The sequence below is a fragment of the Lepidochelys kempii genome, chromosome 4 (assembly GCF_965140285.1).
Source record: "Lepidochelys kempii isolate rLepKem1 chromosome 4, rLepKem1.hap1, whole genome shotgun sequence".
NCBI lineage: Eukaryota > Metazoa > Chordata > Testudines > Cheloniidae > Lepidochelys > Lepidochelys kempii.
Genome location: NC_136383.1, coordinates 58,676,654 through 58,692,301, shown reverse-complemented (window position 1 = coordinate 58,692,301; position 15,648 = coordinate 58,676,654). Strand labels below are relative to the sequence as shown.

The 15,648-nt window shown below is 41.4% G+C and overlaps 1 protein-coding gene across 16 annotated transcripts in view; it reads right to left on the bottom strand.

The window, feature by feature from the left end:
- TRIM2 (tripartite motif containing 2) overlaps positions 1-15,648 on the bottom strand; it is a 128,185-nt gene that overhangs the window by 44,524 nt on the left and 68,013 nt on the right. The window contains exon 1 of one of the 16 annotated variants that reach the window (XM_073341392.2): positions 4,871-5,947. The exons of the other annotated variants lie outside the window; for them this stretch is intronic. The gene's annotated coding sequence lies outside the window, so the exon portion shown is untranslated. Of the gene's footprint in view, positions 1-4,870; positions 5,948-15,648 lie in introns of those variants that run through there. 16 annotated transcript variants of the gene reach the window in all.

Below are 15,648 nucleotides of genomic sequence, written 5' to 3'. Positions count from 1 at the left end.
AGGTAGGAATAGCGGTCAGTAGGTTTACGGTATAGGGTGGTGTTTATGTGGCCATTGTTTATTAGCACTGTAGTGTCCAGGAAGTGGATCTCTTGTGTGGACTGGACCAGGCTGAGGTTGGTGGTGGGATGGAAATTGTTGAAATCATGGTGGAATTCCTCAAGGGCTTCTTTTCCATGGGTCCAGATGATGAAGATGTCATCAATATAGCGCAAGTAGAGTAGGGGCTTTAGGGGACGAGAGCTGAGGAAGCGTTGTTCTAAATCAGCCATAAAAATGTTGGCATACTGTGGGGCCATGCGGGTACCCATAGCAGTGCCGCTGATCTGAAGGTATACATTGTCCCCAAATGTGAAATAGTTATGGGTAAGGACAAAGTCACAAAGTTCAGCCACCAGGTTAGCCGTGACATTATCGGGGATAGTGTTCTTGACGGCTTGTAGTCCATCTTTGTGTGGAATGTTGGTGTAGAGGGCTTCTACATCCATAGTAGCCAGGATGGTGTTATCAGGAAGATCACCGATGGATTGAAGTTTCCTCAGGAAGTCAGTGGTGTCTCGAAGGTAGCTGGGAGTGCTGGTAGCGTAGGGCCTGAGGAGGGAGTCTACATAGCCAGACAATCCTGCTGTCAGGGTGCCAATGCCTGAGATGATGGGGCGCCCAGGATTTCCAGTTTTATGGATCTTGGGTAGTAGATAGAATATCCCAGGTCGGGGTTCCAGGGGTGTGTCTGTGCGGATTTGATCTTGTGCTTTTTCAGGAAGTTTCTTGAGCAAATGCTGTAGTTGCTTTTGGTAACTCTCAGTGGGATCATAGGGTAATGGCTTGTAGAAACTCGTGTTGGAGAGCTGCCGAGCAGCCTCTTGTTCATATTCCGACCTATTCATGATGACAACAGCACCTCCTTTGTCAGCCTTTTTGATTATGATGTCAGAGTTGTTTCTGAGGCTGTGGATGGCATTGCGTTCCGCATGGCTGAGGTTATGGGGCAAGTGATGCTGCTTTTCCACAATTTCAGCCCGTGCACGTCGGCGGAAGCACTCTATGTAGAAGTCCAGTCTGCTGTTTCGACCTTCAGGAGGAGTCCATCTAGAATCCCTCTTTCTGTAGTGTTGGCAGGGAGACCTCTGTGGATTAGTATGTTGTTCAGAGGTATTTTGGAAATATTCCTTGAGACGGAGACGTCGAAAATAGGATTCTAGGTCACCACAGAACTGTATCATGTTCGTGGGGGTGGAGGGGCAGAAGGAGAGGCCCCGAGATAGAACAGCTGCTTCTGCTGGGCTGAGAGTATAGTTGGATAGGTTAACAATATTGCTAGGTGGGGTGAGGGAACCATTGCTGTGGCCCCTTGTAGCATGTAGTAGTTTAGAAAGTTTAGTGTCTTTTTTCTTTTGTAGAGAAGCAAAGTGTGCGTTGTAAATGGCTTGTCTAGTTTTAGTAAAATCCAGCCACGAGGAAGTTTGTGTGGAAGGTTGGTTCTTTATGAGAGTATCCATTTTTGAGAGCTCATTCTTAATCTTTCCCTGTTTGCTGTAGAGGATCTTGATCAGGTGATTCCGCAGTTTCTTTGAGAGCGTGAGGCACAAGCTGTCAGCATAGTCTGTGTGGTATGTAGATTGTAATGGATTTTTGACCTTCAGTCCTTTTGGTACGATGTCCATCTGTTTGCATTTGGAAAGGAAGATGATGTCTGTCTGTATCTGTACAAGTTTCTTCATGCAGTTGATAGATTTCCACTCCATACGGCTAAATGCAGTGCCTTGCATAATGACAGGTTTCAGAGGAACAGCCGTGTTAGTCTGTATTCGCAAAAAGAAAAGGAGTACTTGTGGCACCTTAGAGACTAACCAATTTATTTGAGCATGAGCTTTCGTGAGCTACAGCTCACTTCATCAGATGTTTACCGTGGAAACTGCAGCAGACTTTATATACACACAGAAATCATGAAACAATACCTCCTCCCACCCCACTGTCCTGCTGGTAATAGCTTATCTAAAGTGATCAACAGGTGGGACATTTCCAGCACAAATCCAGGTTTTCTCACCCTCCACCCCCCCACACAAATTCACTCTCCTGCTGGTGCTAGCCCATCCAAAGTGACAACTCTTTACATAATCAAGTCGGGCTATTTCCTGCATAGATCAAGGTTTTCTCACATCCCCCCCACCCCCATACACACACAAACTCACTCTCCTGCTGGTAATAGCTCATCTAAACTGACCATTCTCCAGGTTTAAATCCAAGTTAAACCAGAACATCTGGGGGGGGGGGGGTAGGAAAAAACAAGAGGAAACAGGCTACCTTGCATAATGACTTAGCCACTCCCAGTCTCTATTTAAGCCTAAATTAATAGTATCCAATTTGCAAATGAATTCCAATTCAGCAGTTTCTCGCTGGAGTCTGGATTTGAAGTTTTTTTGTTTTAAGATAGCGACCTTCATGTCTGTGATTGCGTGACCAGAGAGATTGAAGTGTTCTCCGACTGGTTTATGAATGTTATAATTCTTGACATCTGATTTGTGTCCATTTATTCTTTTACGTAGAGACTGTCCAGTTTGACCAATGTACATGGCAGAGGGGCATTGCTGGCACATGATGGCATAGATCACATTGGTGGATGTGCAGGTGAACGAGCCTCTGATCCCAGAAGTTACCTACTACAGGACAGGCCTAACAAAGAAAATAACAGAACGCCACTAGCCGTCACCTTCAGCCCCCAACTAAAACCCCTCCAACGCATTATTAAGGATCTACAACCTATCCTAAAGGATGACCCAACACTCTCACAAGTCTTGGGAGACAGGCCAGTCCTTGCCTACAGACAGCCCCGCAACCTGAAGCAAATACTCAGCAACAACCACATACCACACAACAGAACCACTAACCCAGGAACTTATCCTTGCAACAAAGCCCGTTGCCAATTGTGCCCACATATCTATTCAGGGGACACCATCACAGGGCCTAATAACATCAGCCACACTATCAGAGGCTCGTTCACCTGCACATCCACCAATGTGATCTATGCCATCATGTGCCAGCAATGCCCCTCTGCCATGTACATTGGTCAAACTGGACAGTCTCTACGTAAAAGAATAAATGGACACAAATCAGATGTCAAGAATTATAACATTCATAAACCAGTCGGAGAACACTTCAATCTCTCTGGTCACGCAATCACAGACATGAAGGTCGCTATCTTAAAACAAAAAAACTTCAAATCCAGACTCCAGCGAGAAACTGCTGAATTGGAATTCATTTGCAAATTGGATACTATTAATTTAGGCTTAAATAGAGACTGGGAGTGGCTAAGTCATTATGCAAGGTAGCCTGTTTCCTCTTGTTTTTTCCTACCCCCCCCCCCCCCCAGATGTTCTGGTTTAACTTGGATTTAAACCTGGAGAATGGTCAGTTTAGATGAGCTATTACCAGCAGGAGAGTGAGTTTGTGTGTGTATGGGGGTGGGGGGGATGTGAGAAAACCTTGATCTATGCAGGAAATAGCCCGACTTGATTATGTAAAGAGTTGTCACTTTGGATGGGCTAGCACCAGCAGGAGAGTGAATTTGTGTGGGGGGGTGGAGGGTGAGAAAACCTGGATTTGTGCTGGAAATGTCCCACCTGTTGATCACTTTAGATAAGCTATTACCAGCAGGACAGTGGGGTGGGAGGAGGTATTGTTTCATGATTTCTGTGTGTATATAAAGTCTGCTGCAGTTTCCACGGTAAACATCTGATGAAGTGAGCTGTAGCTCACGAAAGCTCATGCTCAAATAAATTGGTTAGTCTCTAAGGTGCCACAAGTACTCCTTTTCTTTTTGCGAATACAGACTAACACGGCTGTTCCTCTGAAACCTGTCAAAACAGTGTAAAACTTTAGAGCCTGTAAGTCCACTCAGTCTACTTCTTGCTCAGCCAGTCGTTAAGACAAACAAGTTTCTTTACATTTATGGAAGATAATGCTGCCCGCTTCTTATTTACAATGTCACCTGAAAGTAGGAACAGGCATTCGCATGGCACTTTTGTAGCCGGCATTACAAAGTATTTACATGCCGGATATGCTAAACATTCATATGCCCCTTCATGCGTTGGCCAGCATTCCAGAGGACATGCTTCCCTGCTGATGATGCTCGTTAAAAATATAATGCATTAATTAAATTTGTGACTCAACTCCCTGGGGGGAATTATATGTATCCTGCTCTGTTTTACCTGCATTCTGCCATATATTTCATGTTATAACAGTCTCGGATGATGACCCAGCACATATTGTTCATTTTAAGAACACTTTCACTGTAGATTTGACAAAATGCAAAGAAAGTACCTGTGACGGGTTGGATCACAGAAACCCCCTTGGGACTGCCAACTGTTGTGCCAAGACTACTTCTGCCCCTGCTTTCCCTGCCAGCTTGGGACTCCAGCACCCTGTTTTGTTGAGCCAGACATGCCAGTCTGCTCCAACAAAGACCCAGGGTCTGAACCACGTGCCCCAAAGCTGCAGGCTTAAACTGGAAGCAGCTTAAGAGGTGTTCCTGTCTTTAACACTCAGACGCTCAACTCCCAATGAGGTTGAAACCCTAAATAAATCCGTTTTACTTTGTATAAAGCTTATACAGGGTAAACTCATAAATTGTTCGCCCCCTATAACACTGATAGAGAGATATGTACAGCTGTTTGCCCCCCCCCCCAGGTATTAATACATACTCTGGGTTAATTAATAAGTAAAAAGGGATTTTATTAAATACAGAAAGTAGGATTTAAGTGGTTCCAAGTAGTAACAGACAGAACAAAGTGAATTACCAAGCAAAATAAAATAGAACACACAAGTCTATGTCTAATACAGTAAGAAAACTGAATGCAGATAAAAATCTCACCCTCAGAGGAATTCCAGTAAGCTTCCTTTTACAGACTAGTCTCCTTCTAGTCTGGGTCCAGCAATCACTCACACCCCCTGTAGTTACTGTCCTTTGTTCCAGTTTCTTTTAGGTATCCTTGGGGATGGAGAGGCTCTCTCTTGAGCCAGCTGAAGACAAAATGGAAGGGGTCTCCCATGGGCTTAAATAGACTTTCTCTTGTGGGTGGAGACCCCCTCCTCTCTCCTATGCAAAGTCCAGCTCCAAGATGGAGTTTTGGAGTCACCTGGGCAAGTCACATGTCCATACATGACTCAGTTTTTACACGCAGCAGCCATTGCTCACATGCTACTTTTAACGTCCATGCCAACGTGTCTTATGTGGATTGGAGCCTTCCAAGATCCATTTTCCCTTAAGTGCTTCTTGATTGGGTGCTTAATTTGCACATTCCTTTCTCAAGAAGCTGATCAAACGCTTTACAAAGGCTACTTAAAAATCAAGCAAGTACACAGCCAATATTCATAACTTAGAATACAAAAATGATACATACATACAAATAGGATGAATATATTCAGTAGATCATAACCTTTACATAAATATGTTACATGGCATATGTAGCATAAAACATATTCTAGTTATGTCATATATACATTCATAAGCATATTTCCATAAAGCCTTATAGGGGCATTGTGTCAGTACCAATGTGAGATTTCTAAAGATAGCTACAGGACTCAACCCAAGGTTTAAAAATCTGAAGTGCTTTCCAAAAACCTGAGAGGGACGAGGTGTGGAGCATGCTTTCAGAAGTTTTAAAAGAGCAACACTCCGATGCAGAAACTACAGAACCTCAACCACCAAAGAAGAAAATCAGCTTTCTGCTGGTTGCACTTAACTCCGATGATGAAAACGAACATGTGTTGGTCCGCACTACTTTGGATCGTTATCAAGCAGAACCCGTCGTTGGCCTGGATGCATGTCCTCTGGAATGGTGGTTGAAGCATGAAGGGACATATGAATCTTTAGCACATAAATATCTTGCAATGCCAGCTACAACAGTGCCATATGAATGCCTGTTCCCACTTTCAGGTGACATTGTAAATAAGCGGGCAGCATTATCTCCTGCAAGTATAAACAAACTTGTTTGTCTGAGCGATTGGCTGAACAAGAAGTGGGACAGAGTGGACTTGTAGACTTTAAAGTTTTACATTGCACTGAGTGCAGTTATTTTTTGTACTTAATTCTACATTTGTAAGTCCAACTTTCATGATAAAGAGATTGCACTGCAGTACTTGTATTAGGTGAATTGAAAAATACTATTTCTTATGTTTTTTCAGTGCAAATATTTGTAGTAAAAAAATATAAAGAGCACAGTACACTTTGTGTTATGTGTTGTAATTGAAATCAATATATTTGAAAATATAGAAAACATCCAAAAATATTTAAATAAATGGTATTCTATTAACAGTGCAATTAATTGGGATTTATTTTTTTAAATCACTTGACAGCCCTAATTAAAATACCTATTTTTACTGCACTACACTGAATGATCCCTTTTTTAATACAGTATAATGCACCCTGATGTGTTGCTGCAAACATACATCTGAGATCTTGACTGGAACAGTTTAGAACATATGCTCCAGTTTGTTCAAAGACCTCTTGCTGGCATACAGAAAAAAACAAAACAGAACAAAAAAAAAAAAAAAAAAACAATCTTCTCTCTCATTGTTCCAATACCAAAGAATCACATAAAACCTGAATAGCAAGAGTGGCTGTGTTCTAGAGAGAACACCTATATGCCTCCGTAGGAGCAATCCCCTTTGCCTCAGAGACATTTTAAATGTTTTCACTGAATCATCTTTCATTCTGATATGACACAATCTAGACAGTTTCATGGCAAAAGAAAGAAGGGGGCCGAGGGGAGGGGGGAGTTACTTTCTATGCAATTTAGGCTTAGTTTAAAGTCACTCCTGCCTACATTAACTGATTTCCCCAGATTTTGTCTAGCATCTCTTAACCTGCTAACACTTTCAATATTTTGTTCTTTTGTATATGTATAGTTAGTCCTAACTACAGGCATATGCTACTGCAGCGGCTCTCAATCTTTCCAGACTACTGTACCCCTTTCAGGAGTCGGATTTGTCTTCAAACCCCAAAGTTTCACCTCACTTAAAAACCACTTGCTTACAAAATCAGACATAAAAATACAAAAGTGTCTCAGCACACTATTACTGAAAAATTACTTACTTTCTCATTTTTACCATATATTTATAAAATAAATCAATTGGAATAATAATATTGTACTTACTTTTCAGTGTATAGTATATACAGCAGTACAAACAAGTCATTGTATGAAATTTTAGTTTGTACTCACTTTGCTACTGTTTTTTATGTAGCGGGTTGTAAAAACTAGGCAAAATATCTAGTTGAGCTGATGTACCCCTGGAAGACCACTGAATACCCCAAGGGGTATGTGTACCCCTGGGTGAGAACCACTGTGCTATTTGATGGCTTTTTTCTTAACAGGACAACATATGAGCATTTCTGCTGATGACAACTTTGCATTCTGAATGTTCTTGCAAAATATATTGAGAAAACATGTGATCAAACCTCTGGTTTCCAAGTGCAAGAGATCTTGAATTGATCTTATTGGGCAGAATATTCTAAAGCAATCAGTATTGGCCCAACTCTGCTTTCACTGAAATCAGTGAGAGTTTTTACCACTGGCTGTAATGAGATCAGAGTTAAACCAATGTTAAGTACTTTTGAAAGACTCACTCACTGACTCTACCTTAAAACCATCCAATCTTATGCCAGCACAATGTGGTGCTTTTAAGCCTATGAGTTTGTTGACTACCATCATTTGACAATTATAGCAACAAGCTAATCTGTACAGTGAAGTACATATGTACTCTGGAGATAAATAATTTCTTACAGTAACACCACATTTATCTCAAGCTCTCAGCTGTTATGCCGCCTGACATCTGTTATATGGACAAGATGGTCAGTAGTAAAAAAATAAAAAAAAAAAAATTCACTTCTCTACATTTATACTAGGATATCAAAGTTGTATTGTGTTTAATTTTTTCACTCACTGATCTTGTGTCCACTCGAATTAAAGCAGCAATACACCAAACCTAGCAGTATTGACTTTTGTCCTACCAACATTTGCCTGTTGTTATTGCACATATGTAGTAGGCAAAACTTTAAATAATTTTTAAAAAGGTTTATAAGGTTACAGTGGAGTTAAAAACAAAAACAAACAACACACCAAAAGCTCTTACATACATCTTTTCAAATCAACCAGACAGGCAAAAGTATCTGAATCCTAATATTGTCTCTCTCCAGCTATGTTAAATATCAGCCAGTATCCTAAATGCTGCCCTTGAGACAAAAAGCTCTTACCTCTCAGTAATGACCTCAGCTGTTTAGATTCTTCGCAAGAGTGGTAACCCTGAAATACTATTTCTTTAGCCTCAACAATGCACTGAACACTGGATAGAATACAATAATAGAGATTACAGTCTAATGAAATAGATAAATAAATGGCATACTGGGAAGTGCAAAGAAGGGTGGAATGACAAGGATTTTAATGTTACACTAAAACACACTTCTTGTGAGCATCAAGGGATAAGTGAATTTTTAAGTGGATAGTACAGTAGCAAGTAGCATCCACACAAGTTTACAATAAATTCTTCTGTTCTACACAGGCTCTGGTATATGCACATTGACATGTCACTTCCTTTTGGTCTTCTACGTAAAGAACAAGTGTAGTATCAATTCAACAGTTCACATATTCTCTAGCATAGTACTATATGCTGCAGTTGCAAGAACATGAATTTGATGATCTAATAATTCCCCCTCACTTCTAATTTCTGTGTTCCTAGGCCAAAATCTTCAAGCCTTAGTACCTAAAGTTTCACTCCTATACTCAATGGAAGCTGCACCTTTGAAATAAAGCCTCTCTTATCTCAGTGCCTACATATAATGTAGGAGTCAAACTTTAGGCACTCAGGTTTGAAAGTTTTACAGTACTGTATATATGACCTATCATCCTAATTTTAAGGAAAAAAGTATGGAGGAAGCACCTATTCATAGTTCAAACACAGGAAATAGTCTGACATATACGACTGAGTTTCTCATATAACAAGGGAGCACATGACAAAAGATGACACATCAAAGGATTTGTTTAAAAAAAATCAATAGAGGGATATAAATAAGTTAGCAAAATGAAGGGAGTTAGATTAAGTGGCACACAGGTAGAGAGATCACAGAATTTAAAAGGACTGAAGAAGGTTAAGCTAAAATCAGGCACCAAGCCAGTGAAAGTTATGACCTCCCTCCCACACACCAGTGTTATCCGATTTTAGTTAAGGGGATATTTATGCACTTAATCCAGCATCACTGAAGCAATGAAAAAAATATTTCTTTACAATAAAAATATATTTGATTTCTAAACTAAAAATACAAAGTCTGGTAATATTTAAATACAATGATCAAGTGTGTGTTTTCCTTCTCACTTGATAATAAAAAACACAAACTATAAGGAAAAAAGTAATAAACAGCAGGAAGAGAGACTTTAATGGAGAAATGACTGCCCATTCCTTCAACTGTGACACAAATACATAACCATGTTTACCTAATGTCTCCCTGCCTTGCCCCCTGCCCAAAGTCCCATCTTCTCTCAAATCTCACATTCAGCCCTCAGCATATTTCTCTATGACTGTCAAATGCACTTTCAGTGCCCTGTAACAGCACCTGACTGTCACAGATTCACTCCATTCATTCTCATCTAGCCTAAAGGAGACTTTTCACAGAAGTCTTTACCAGTTTTCATGGGTTCTAGCGGTTACCAATGGAGAATGAAAAAATGAGAAGATCTGTGAAGCAGGAGCGACACCTGTTTGGGAGCAAGGGGGTAGGGAACATCTGGGACAGCCTATTAACAGAGAGATTGTCCACACGTCACTTTAGGGGGGAAATTTAACACACATCTCCCCATCCCTGGATTTGTCTCAGTCAGGGCATGAGACAGCACTTTTTGTTCTGCTGGATGAGCTCTTGCTGTTCATAGATAAGGGGAGGGCAGCCATACTCATTCTGTTGTACCTCTCTGCAGCAAATGATACATTTTATCACTATATTTTCCTGTACCTTCTCTCAGAAGATACACGGGTGAACTGAAATGTTCTAAAATGGCTGAGGTACTTCCCTTTAGACAGAATTCAGGTCATTATGGCAACTACTAAATAGGGTTTCCAACCCCCAGGAACTAAAGATTAATATTTAAATGTCATGTGATGAAAATCCAGGAATTCATCCAACCAAAGTTGGCAACCCTACTACCAAAGGCCTAGCAAATGGACTCCCACAAAGCTCAGTCCACCTCCCCATATTATTTAACATTTATATAAAGCTTTTTGGATAGCAGGTGAAACAGCATGGGTTGGATGTCAACAGTATGTAGATGACAGCCAGTTCGTGCTCTCCGGTATGAGCAACATCCAGAGGTTAAAGTAAGCCGGTATGGTCTGGACCGGCTTGCCCAGGCTGGCGCTTTAAAGGGCCTGGGTTCCCCGCAGTGGCTGGAGCCCCGGGCCTTTTAAAGCGCCGCCCGAGCCCTGCAGCCAGAGCACTGGGGCCTTTAAAGGCCCCGCCTCTTCTGGTTGAGGCCACGCCTCTTCCGGTCAAGGCCCTGCCCCCTGCTCAGGACTCCGGAGTACCAGTAAATCCTTTAACTTACTTTCACACCTGGCACCATCCCCTAGCTTACTCACCGGCTAGCTGAACTCAGCACCCAAATGAAGAGCCATTTGCTAAAGCTGAGCCCAGACAAGAGAGAGTTGATGCTGGTAGAAAGAGAAGCATTCTGAAAAGTTCACTCTCACTGTAACATTCTGAATCATCTAGGGCATTTACCCTCACATAGTTATGTTAAGTTGGTCGGCAGCCCTCAAAGTCTTTGGGACTGCTCAATGTATTTGGATACATTGGATACTCTAAATTAGCAATGGTTGCACAAGATGCCCACTTCTACCTGCAACTAGCCACAGATCTCACTATAGTGATCTAAGTAATCATAGGATCCAGGTTCATTTATAGAAACTTATGTCCAGAAACTAACACCCTGGAAAAGCTTCAAACGCAACAAAATGCCGCAGCTCGACTGCTTAGCAACACAGGTTACAGTGGACACATCACCCTAGTGTGCCACTTTCAAGCCTGGCTTCCCAATTATTAGTTTTGTTCAGGATCTCTCTTCTAATAGAGTCCATCATGGGATTGGCCCTACCACCTGAGGGACCACGACCGCTCATCATAGCTACCAGTATGTTCCCATGGACCAGTGGAATAATTGGCTAATAGGAGGAGCCTCATGAATGCCAGAGACAGAACTTTCACAGTACCTGAACCTAGATTATAGAACTTACTCCCACGAGAGGTAGGAATAACTACAAAAATCTAATTTAGATGCTAAGCTCTTTGGAACAGGGACAGTCTTGTTTGTACAGCACATAGCACCATGGGGTCCTGGTCCATGATGGGGATTCCAATGGGTTATTACAATAGTGACAAATAATATAATAATCTCTCTTACACACATACAATGTTACCAGAATATGAAGACTGCAAAGTCAAACACTCAAGAGTTAGGAAATACCTGAATTAGGGTTGCCTGTGTAAGCTTAATTCAGTCCCCACTGTATCTGTGCATTATGATACAATCTTTAATTTCATGATCAGATGCTATCTTTTCCACAATACCCCTACCTTCTTCAGTGCACAGGATGGACAGCGCTCACTTAATGAGCAACAATTCAATCTTTTGTTTGATTCTCATTGCTCAGTGTACCATCCCATGCCTTATTTATTGCCCATGACTCAAAACCCCATTTAGGATTATTAATTTCATCATGGGTTTTCCTAGAGTGCTCATCTCGACAGTATACAAGTTCTGCACAAACATTAATTTGAGATTCCTAGGACTTGGGTTTTTCAGAGTACTTAGCATTATAATGCACTTTATATGTTCAAAGCACAGCTCCCATTGACCTCAATTGCAGCTGTGAGTGCTCAGCGATTCTGCAGATCAAACTCCATAATCTGAAATTAGGCCCCCCAAAAAATTTGGAATACACTTTTCAAAAAGGTTGGTTTCACTGATTTGCTGGACATCACATAGGAACTCTGTGTCAGAGGAAGGGATAGAATCCAGTTCTCCAGGGTATCATTCAGCTGCTTAACCATGATGCCCTCCTTTCACGACACAAGTTCTTATGTCTCAGACTTTAAGGTCAGAAGGGACCATTATGATCATCTAGTCTGACCTCCTGCACAATGCAGGCCACAGAATCTCACCCACCCACTCCTGCAAAAAACCTCTTATCTATGTCTGAGCTACTGAAGTCCTCAAATCATGGTTTAAAGACTTCAAGGTGCAGAGAACCCTCCAGCAAGTGACCCAGGCCCCATGCTGCAGAGGAAGGCAAAAAACCCGCAGGGCCTCTTTCAATCTGCCTGGGAGGAAGATTTCCTTCCCGACTCCAAATATGGCGATTGGCTGAACCCTGAGCATGTGGGCAAGATTCACCAGCCAGATACCCAGGAAAGAATTCTTTGTAGTAACTGAGATCCTATCCCATCTAACAGCCCATCACAGGCCACTGGGCCTATTTACCACGAATAGTCAACGATCAACTAATTGCCAAAATCATGTTATCCCATCATACTATCTCCTCCATAAACTTATCGAGCTTAATCTTGAAGCCAGATAGCCTTCCAAGGGAAGCAGTGGGGGCAAAAGACCTGTTTCAGAACTTCACTCCTCTGATGGTTAAAAACATTTGTCTAATTTCAAGTCTAAACTTCCTGATGGCCAGTTTATATCTGTTTGTTCTTGTGTCCACATTGGTACTGAGCTTAAATAATTCCTCTCCCTCCCTGGTATTTATCCCTCTGATATATTTATAGAGAGCAATCATATCTCCCCTTAGCCTTCTTTTGGTTAGGCTAAACAAGCCAAGCTCCTTGAGTCTCCTTTCATAAAACAGGCTTTCCATTCCTCAGATCATCCTAGTAGCCCTTCTCTGTACCTGTTCCAGTTTGAATTCCTTAAACTTGGGAGACCAGAACTGCACACAGTATTCCAGATGAGGTCTCACCAGTGCCTTGTATAACTGTACTAATACCTCCTTATCTCTACTATAAATACCTTGCCTGATGCATCCCAAGACCGCATTCGCTTTTTTCACGGGCCATATCACATTGGCGGCTCAGTCATCCTGTGGTCAAGTACTCCAAGGTCCTTCTCCTCCTCTGTTACTTCCAAGTAATGTGTTCCCCAGCTTATAACTAAAATTCTTGTTATTAATCCCTAAATGCATGACCTTACACTTCCCACTATTAAATTTCATCCTATTACTATTACTCCAGTTTACAAGGTCATCCAGATCTTCCTGTATGATATCACGGTCCTTCTCTGAATTGGCAATACCTCCCAGCTTCGTGTCATCTGCAAACTTTATTAGCACACTCCCACTTTTTGTGCCGAGATCAGTAATAAAAAGATTAAATAAGATTCGTCCCAAAACCAGTCCCTGAGGAGTTCCACTGGTAACCTCCCTCCAGCCTGACAGTTCACCTTTCAGTATGACCCGCTGTAGTCTCCCCTTTAACCAAATCCTTATCCACCTTTAAATTTTCATATTGATCCCCATCTTTTCCAATTTAACTAATAATTCTCCATGTGGCACCGTATCAAATGCCTTACTGAAATCTAGGTAAATTAGATGCACTGCGTTTCCTTTGTCTAAAAAAATCTGTTACTTTCTTAAAAAAGGAGATCAGGTTGGTTTGGTACGATCTACCTTTTGTAAAACCATGTTGTACTTTGTCCCATCTACCATTCACTTCAATGTCCTTAACTACTTTCTCCTTCAAAATTTTTTCCAAGACCTTGCATACTACAGATGTCAAACTAACAGGCCTGTAGTTACCCAGATCACTTCCCCCCCCCCGCCGCTTTCTTAAAAATAGGAACTGTGTTAGCAATTCTCCAGTCCTACGGTACAACCCCTGCATCAAATGTCCTACAGACAGCAGCCTCACTCACTCCACAACCATGATTCATCCCAAAACAGGTCCATCCAGTGCACTGAATGAGGCAGGGAACTTATGGGAAAAAATAGTATCATTATGAAGTTAGAGACTGTATCATGATGTTTACACATCAAGAACCTAATTAATTCTGGCATTTCCTAACTTTTGGGTGCTTGACTTTGCAACCTTTATGTTCTTTTTAATATAGTTCTTTGTGTGTAATCTCCTAGGTTTTTTAAAAAAGCAAACCAAAAAAACAGAAATTCTGTCAGGTGGCATTATATTGACAACCTCAGGGCTGGAATCGTTAGCTCGACCACATAGACTTCTGCCACTTGAGCTAACAGAGTAACTGACAGCAATAGTAGGTTGTCATCTTTCATGTGGACCAGCACTAGAGGAGGATGAGACACACACTTCACCAGTGCCTTTCACAGATATTTGCTGATAAGAAAGGAATGGTGAAATTCAGGAATCTTGAGCTTTATTCCAGGCTCTGCAAGGGAACCTATACTAGTGAGCACAGTGTCTTCCAAATGTTCTCTCTAAGCTTGGCTCTTCTGCCCTGTCCCAGTTCTGTCTCATCCTTATCCCTGGCTTCTCATCCCAGTCCCCTTGTCCAGCCAGTCCTAGTCCACCACTCCCTGACTCCTTGTTTCAATCTTTTTGCCCAGCCAGTCCCAGTTCTCACTTGTTTCACCAAAATGAAAATTATAAAAAAAAAAAAAAAAAAAAAAAAGTGTCCAGTTCAGGATGCTCTAAATCTTTCCTTTCAACAAACTAATTCAGGAGACTGGCTTATACAGGTGGAATTTGTTGAAAGGTAATCAAAACTGTGATGTGTAGACCAGGGGAAAATAGACACTAAACCACCATCACAAAAAGCAGTAGTGTTCAAAATAATTTTTTAAATTACATATGGGTATTTATATTTTGGAGAAACAGAACAGAGCTGCTGAAATGTGGGAGAGACAGATGGAAGCCTGCAACTTTTAAAAAAGGCATAACCTGGACTACTGTCCAGTGTGGTCTCCTCAGCTCTCAGGAGGAATTATTTGCATGCCACTGTGACAGAATACACCTCTGTTTCACATCCTACACTCCACTGTAATCTTTTTTGTACAAAGTATGCCTTGTAAGGGATCTTGTGAAAACTCAATTTGCTGGTCAGTATCGTTCTTATAAAATAAATGTGGCAACATTGTATGTGAAGTTATAAGATTTCCCCTCTGGTTTTAACAACACACATTACAAACCCCACAACATGCTGAAACAGAAATTTGGGAAACAGGTCTGTCCTAAACAAAGGAATGTGTGCTCTGCTTAGTTTGCATTTAAGTAGTAAACAAAGTCATCAAGCAGGGAGAGAAACAAAGGAAACTCAAACAGGTGACAAAAAACAAGTAGGGAACAACTTTCCACATAAACTCTTTGTCTCCTAGTGCCCAGCTGGAAATGTTTTTTTCAAGAGGGGGACTGAAACTGTAAAAAGGAGGGACAAAACACCCCGAAGCACCCCACTCTCTCTTTGTCCATTATATTCACTATACTTAATGAGACAAAGGAAGCATTTGTTGGACTCTGGGAGAGAGGTCCTGACCCAAGAGTTTGGTCACTAATCTATGGACATGGTGAGAACTTTTCCTTGAATCTACTATAGTTTAAGTTAGGCATTAGTAAATGTCTTCTCTTTATTTTTCTTG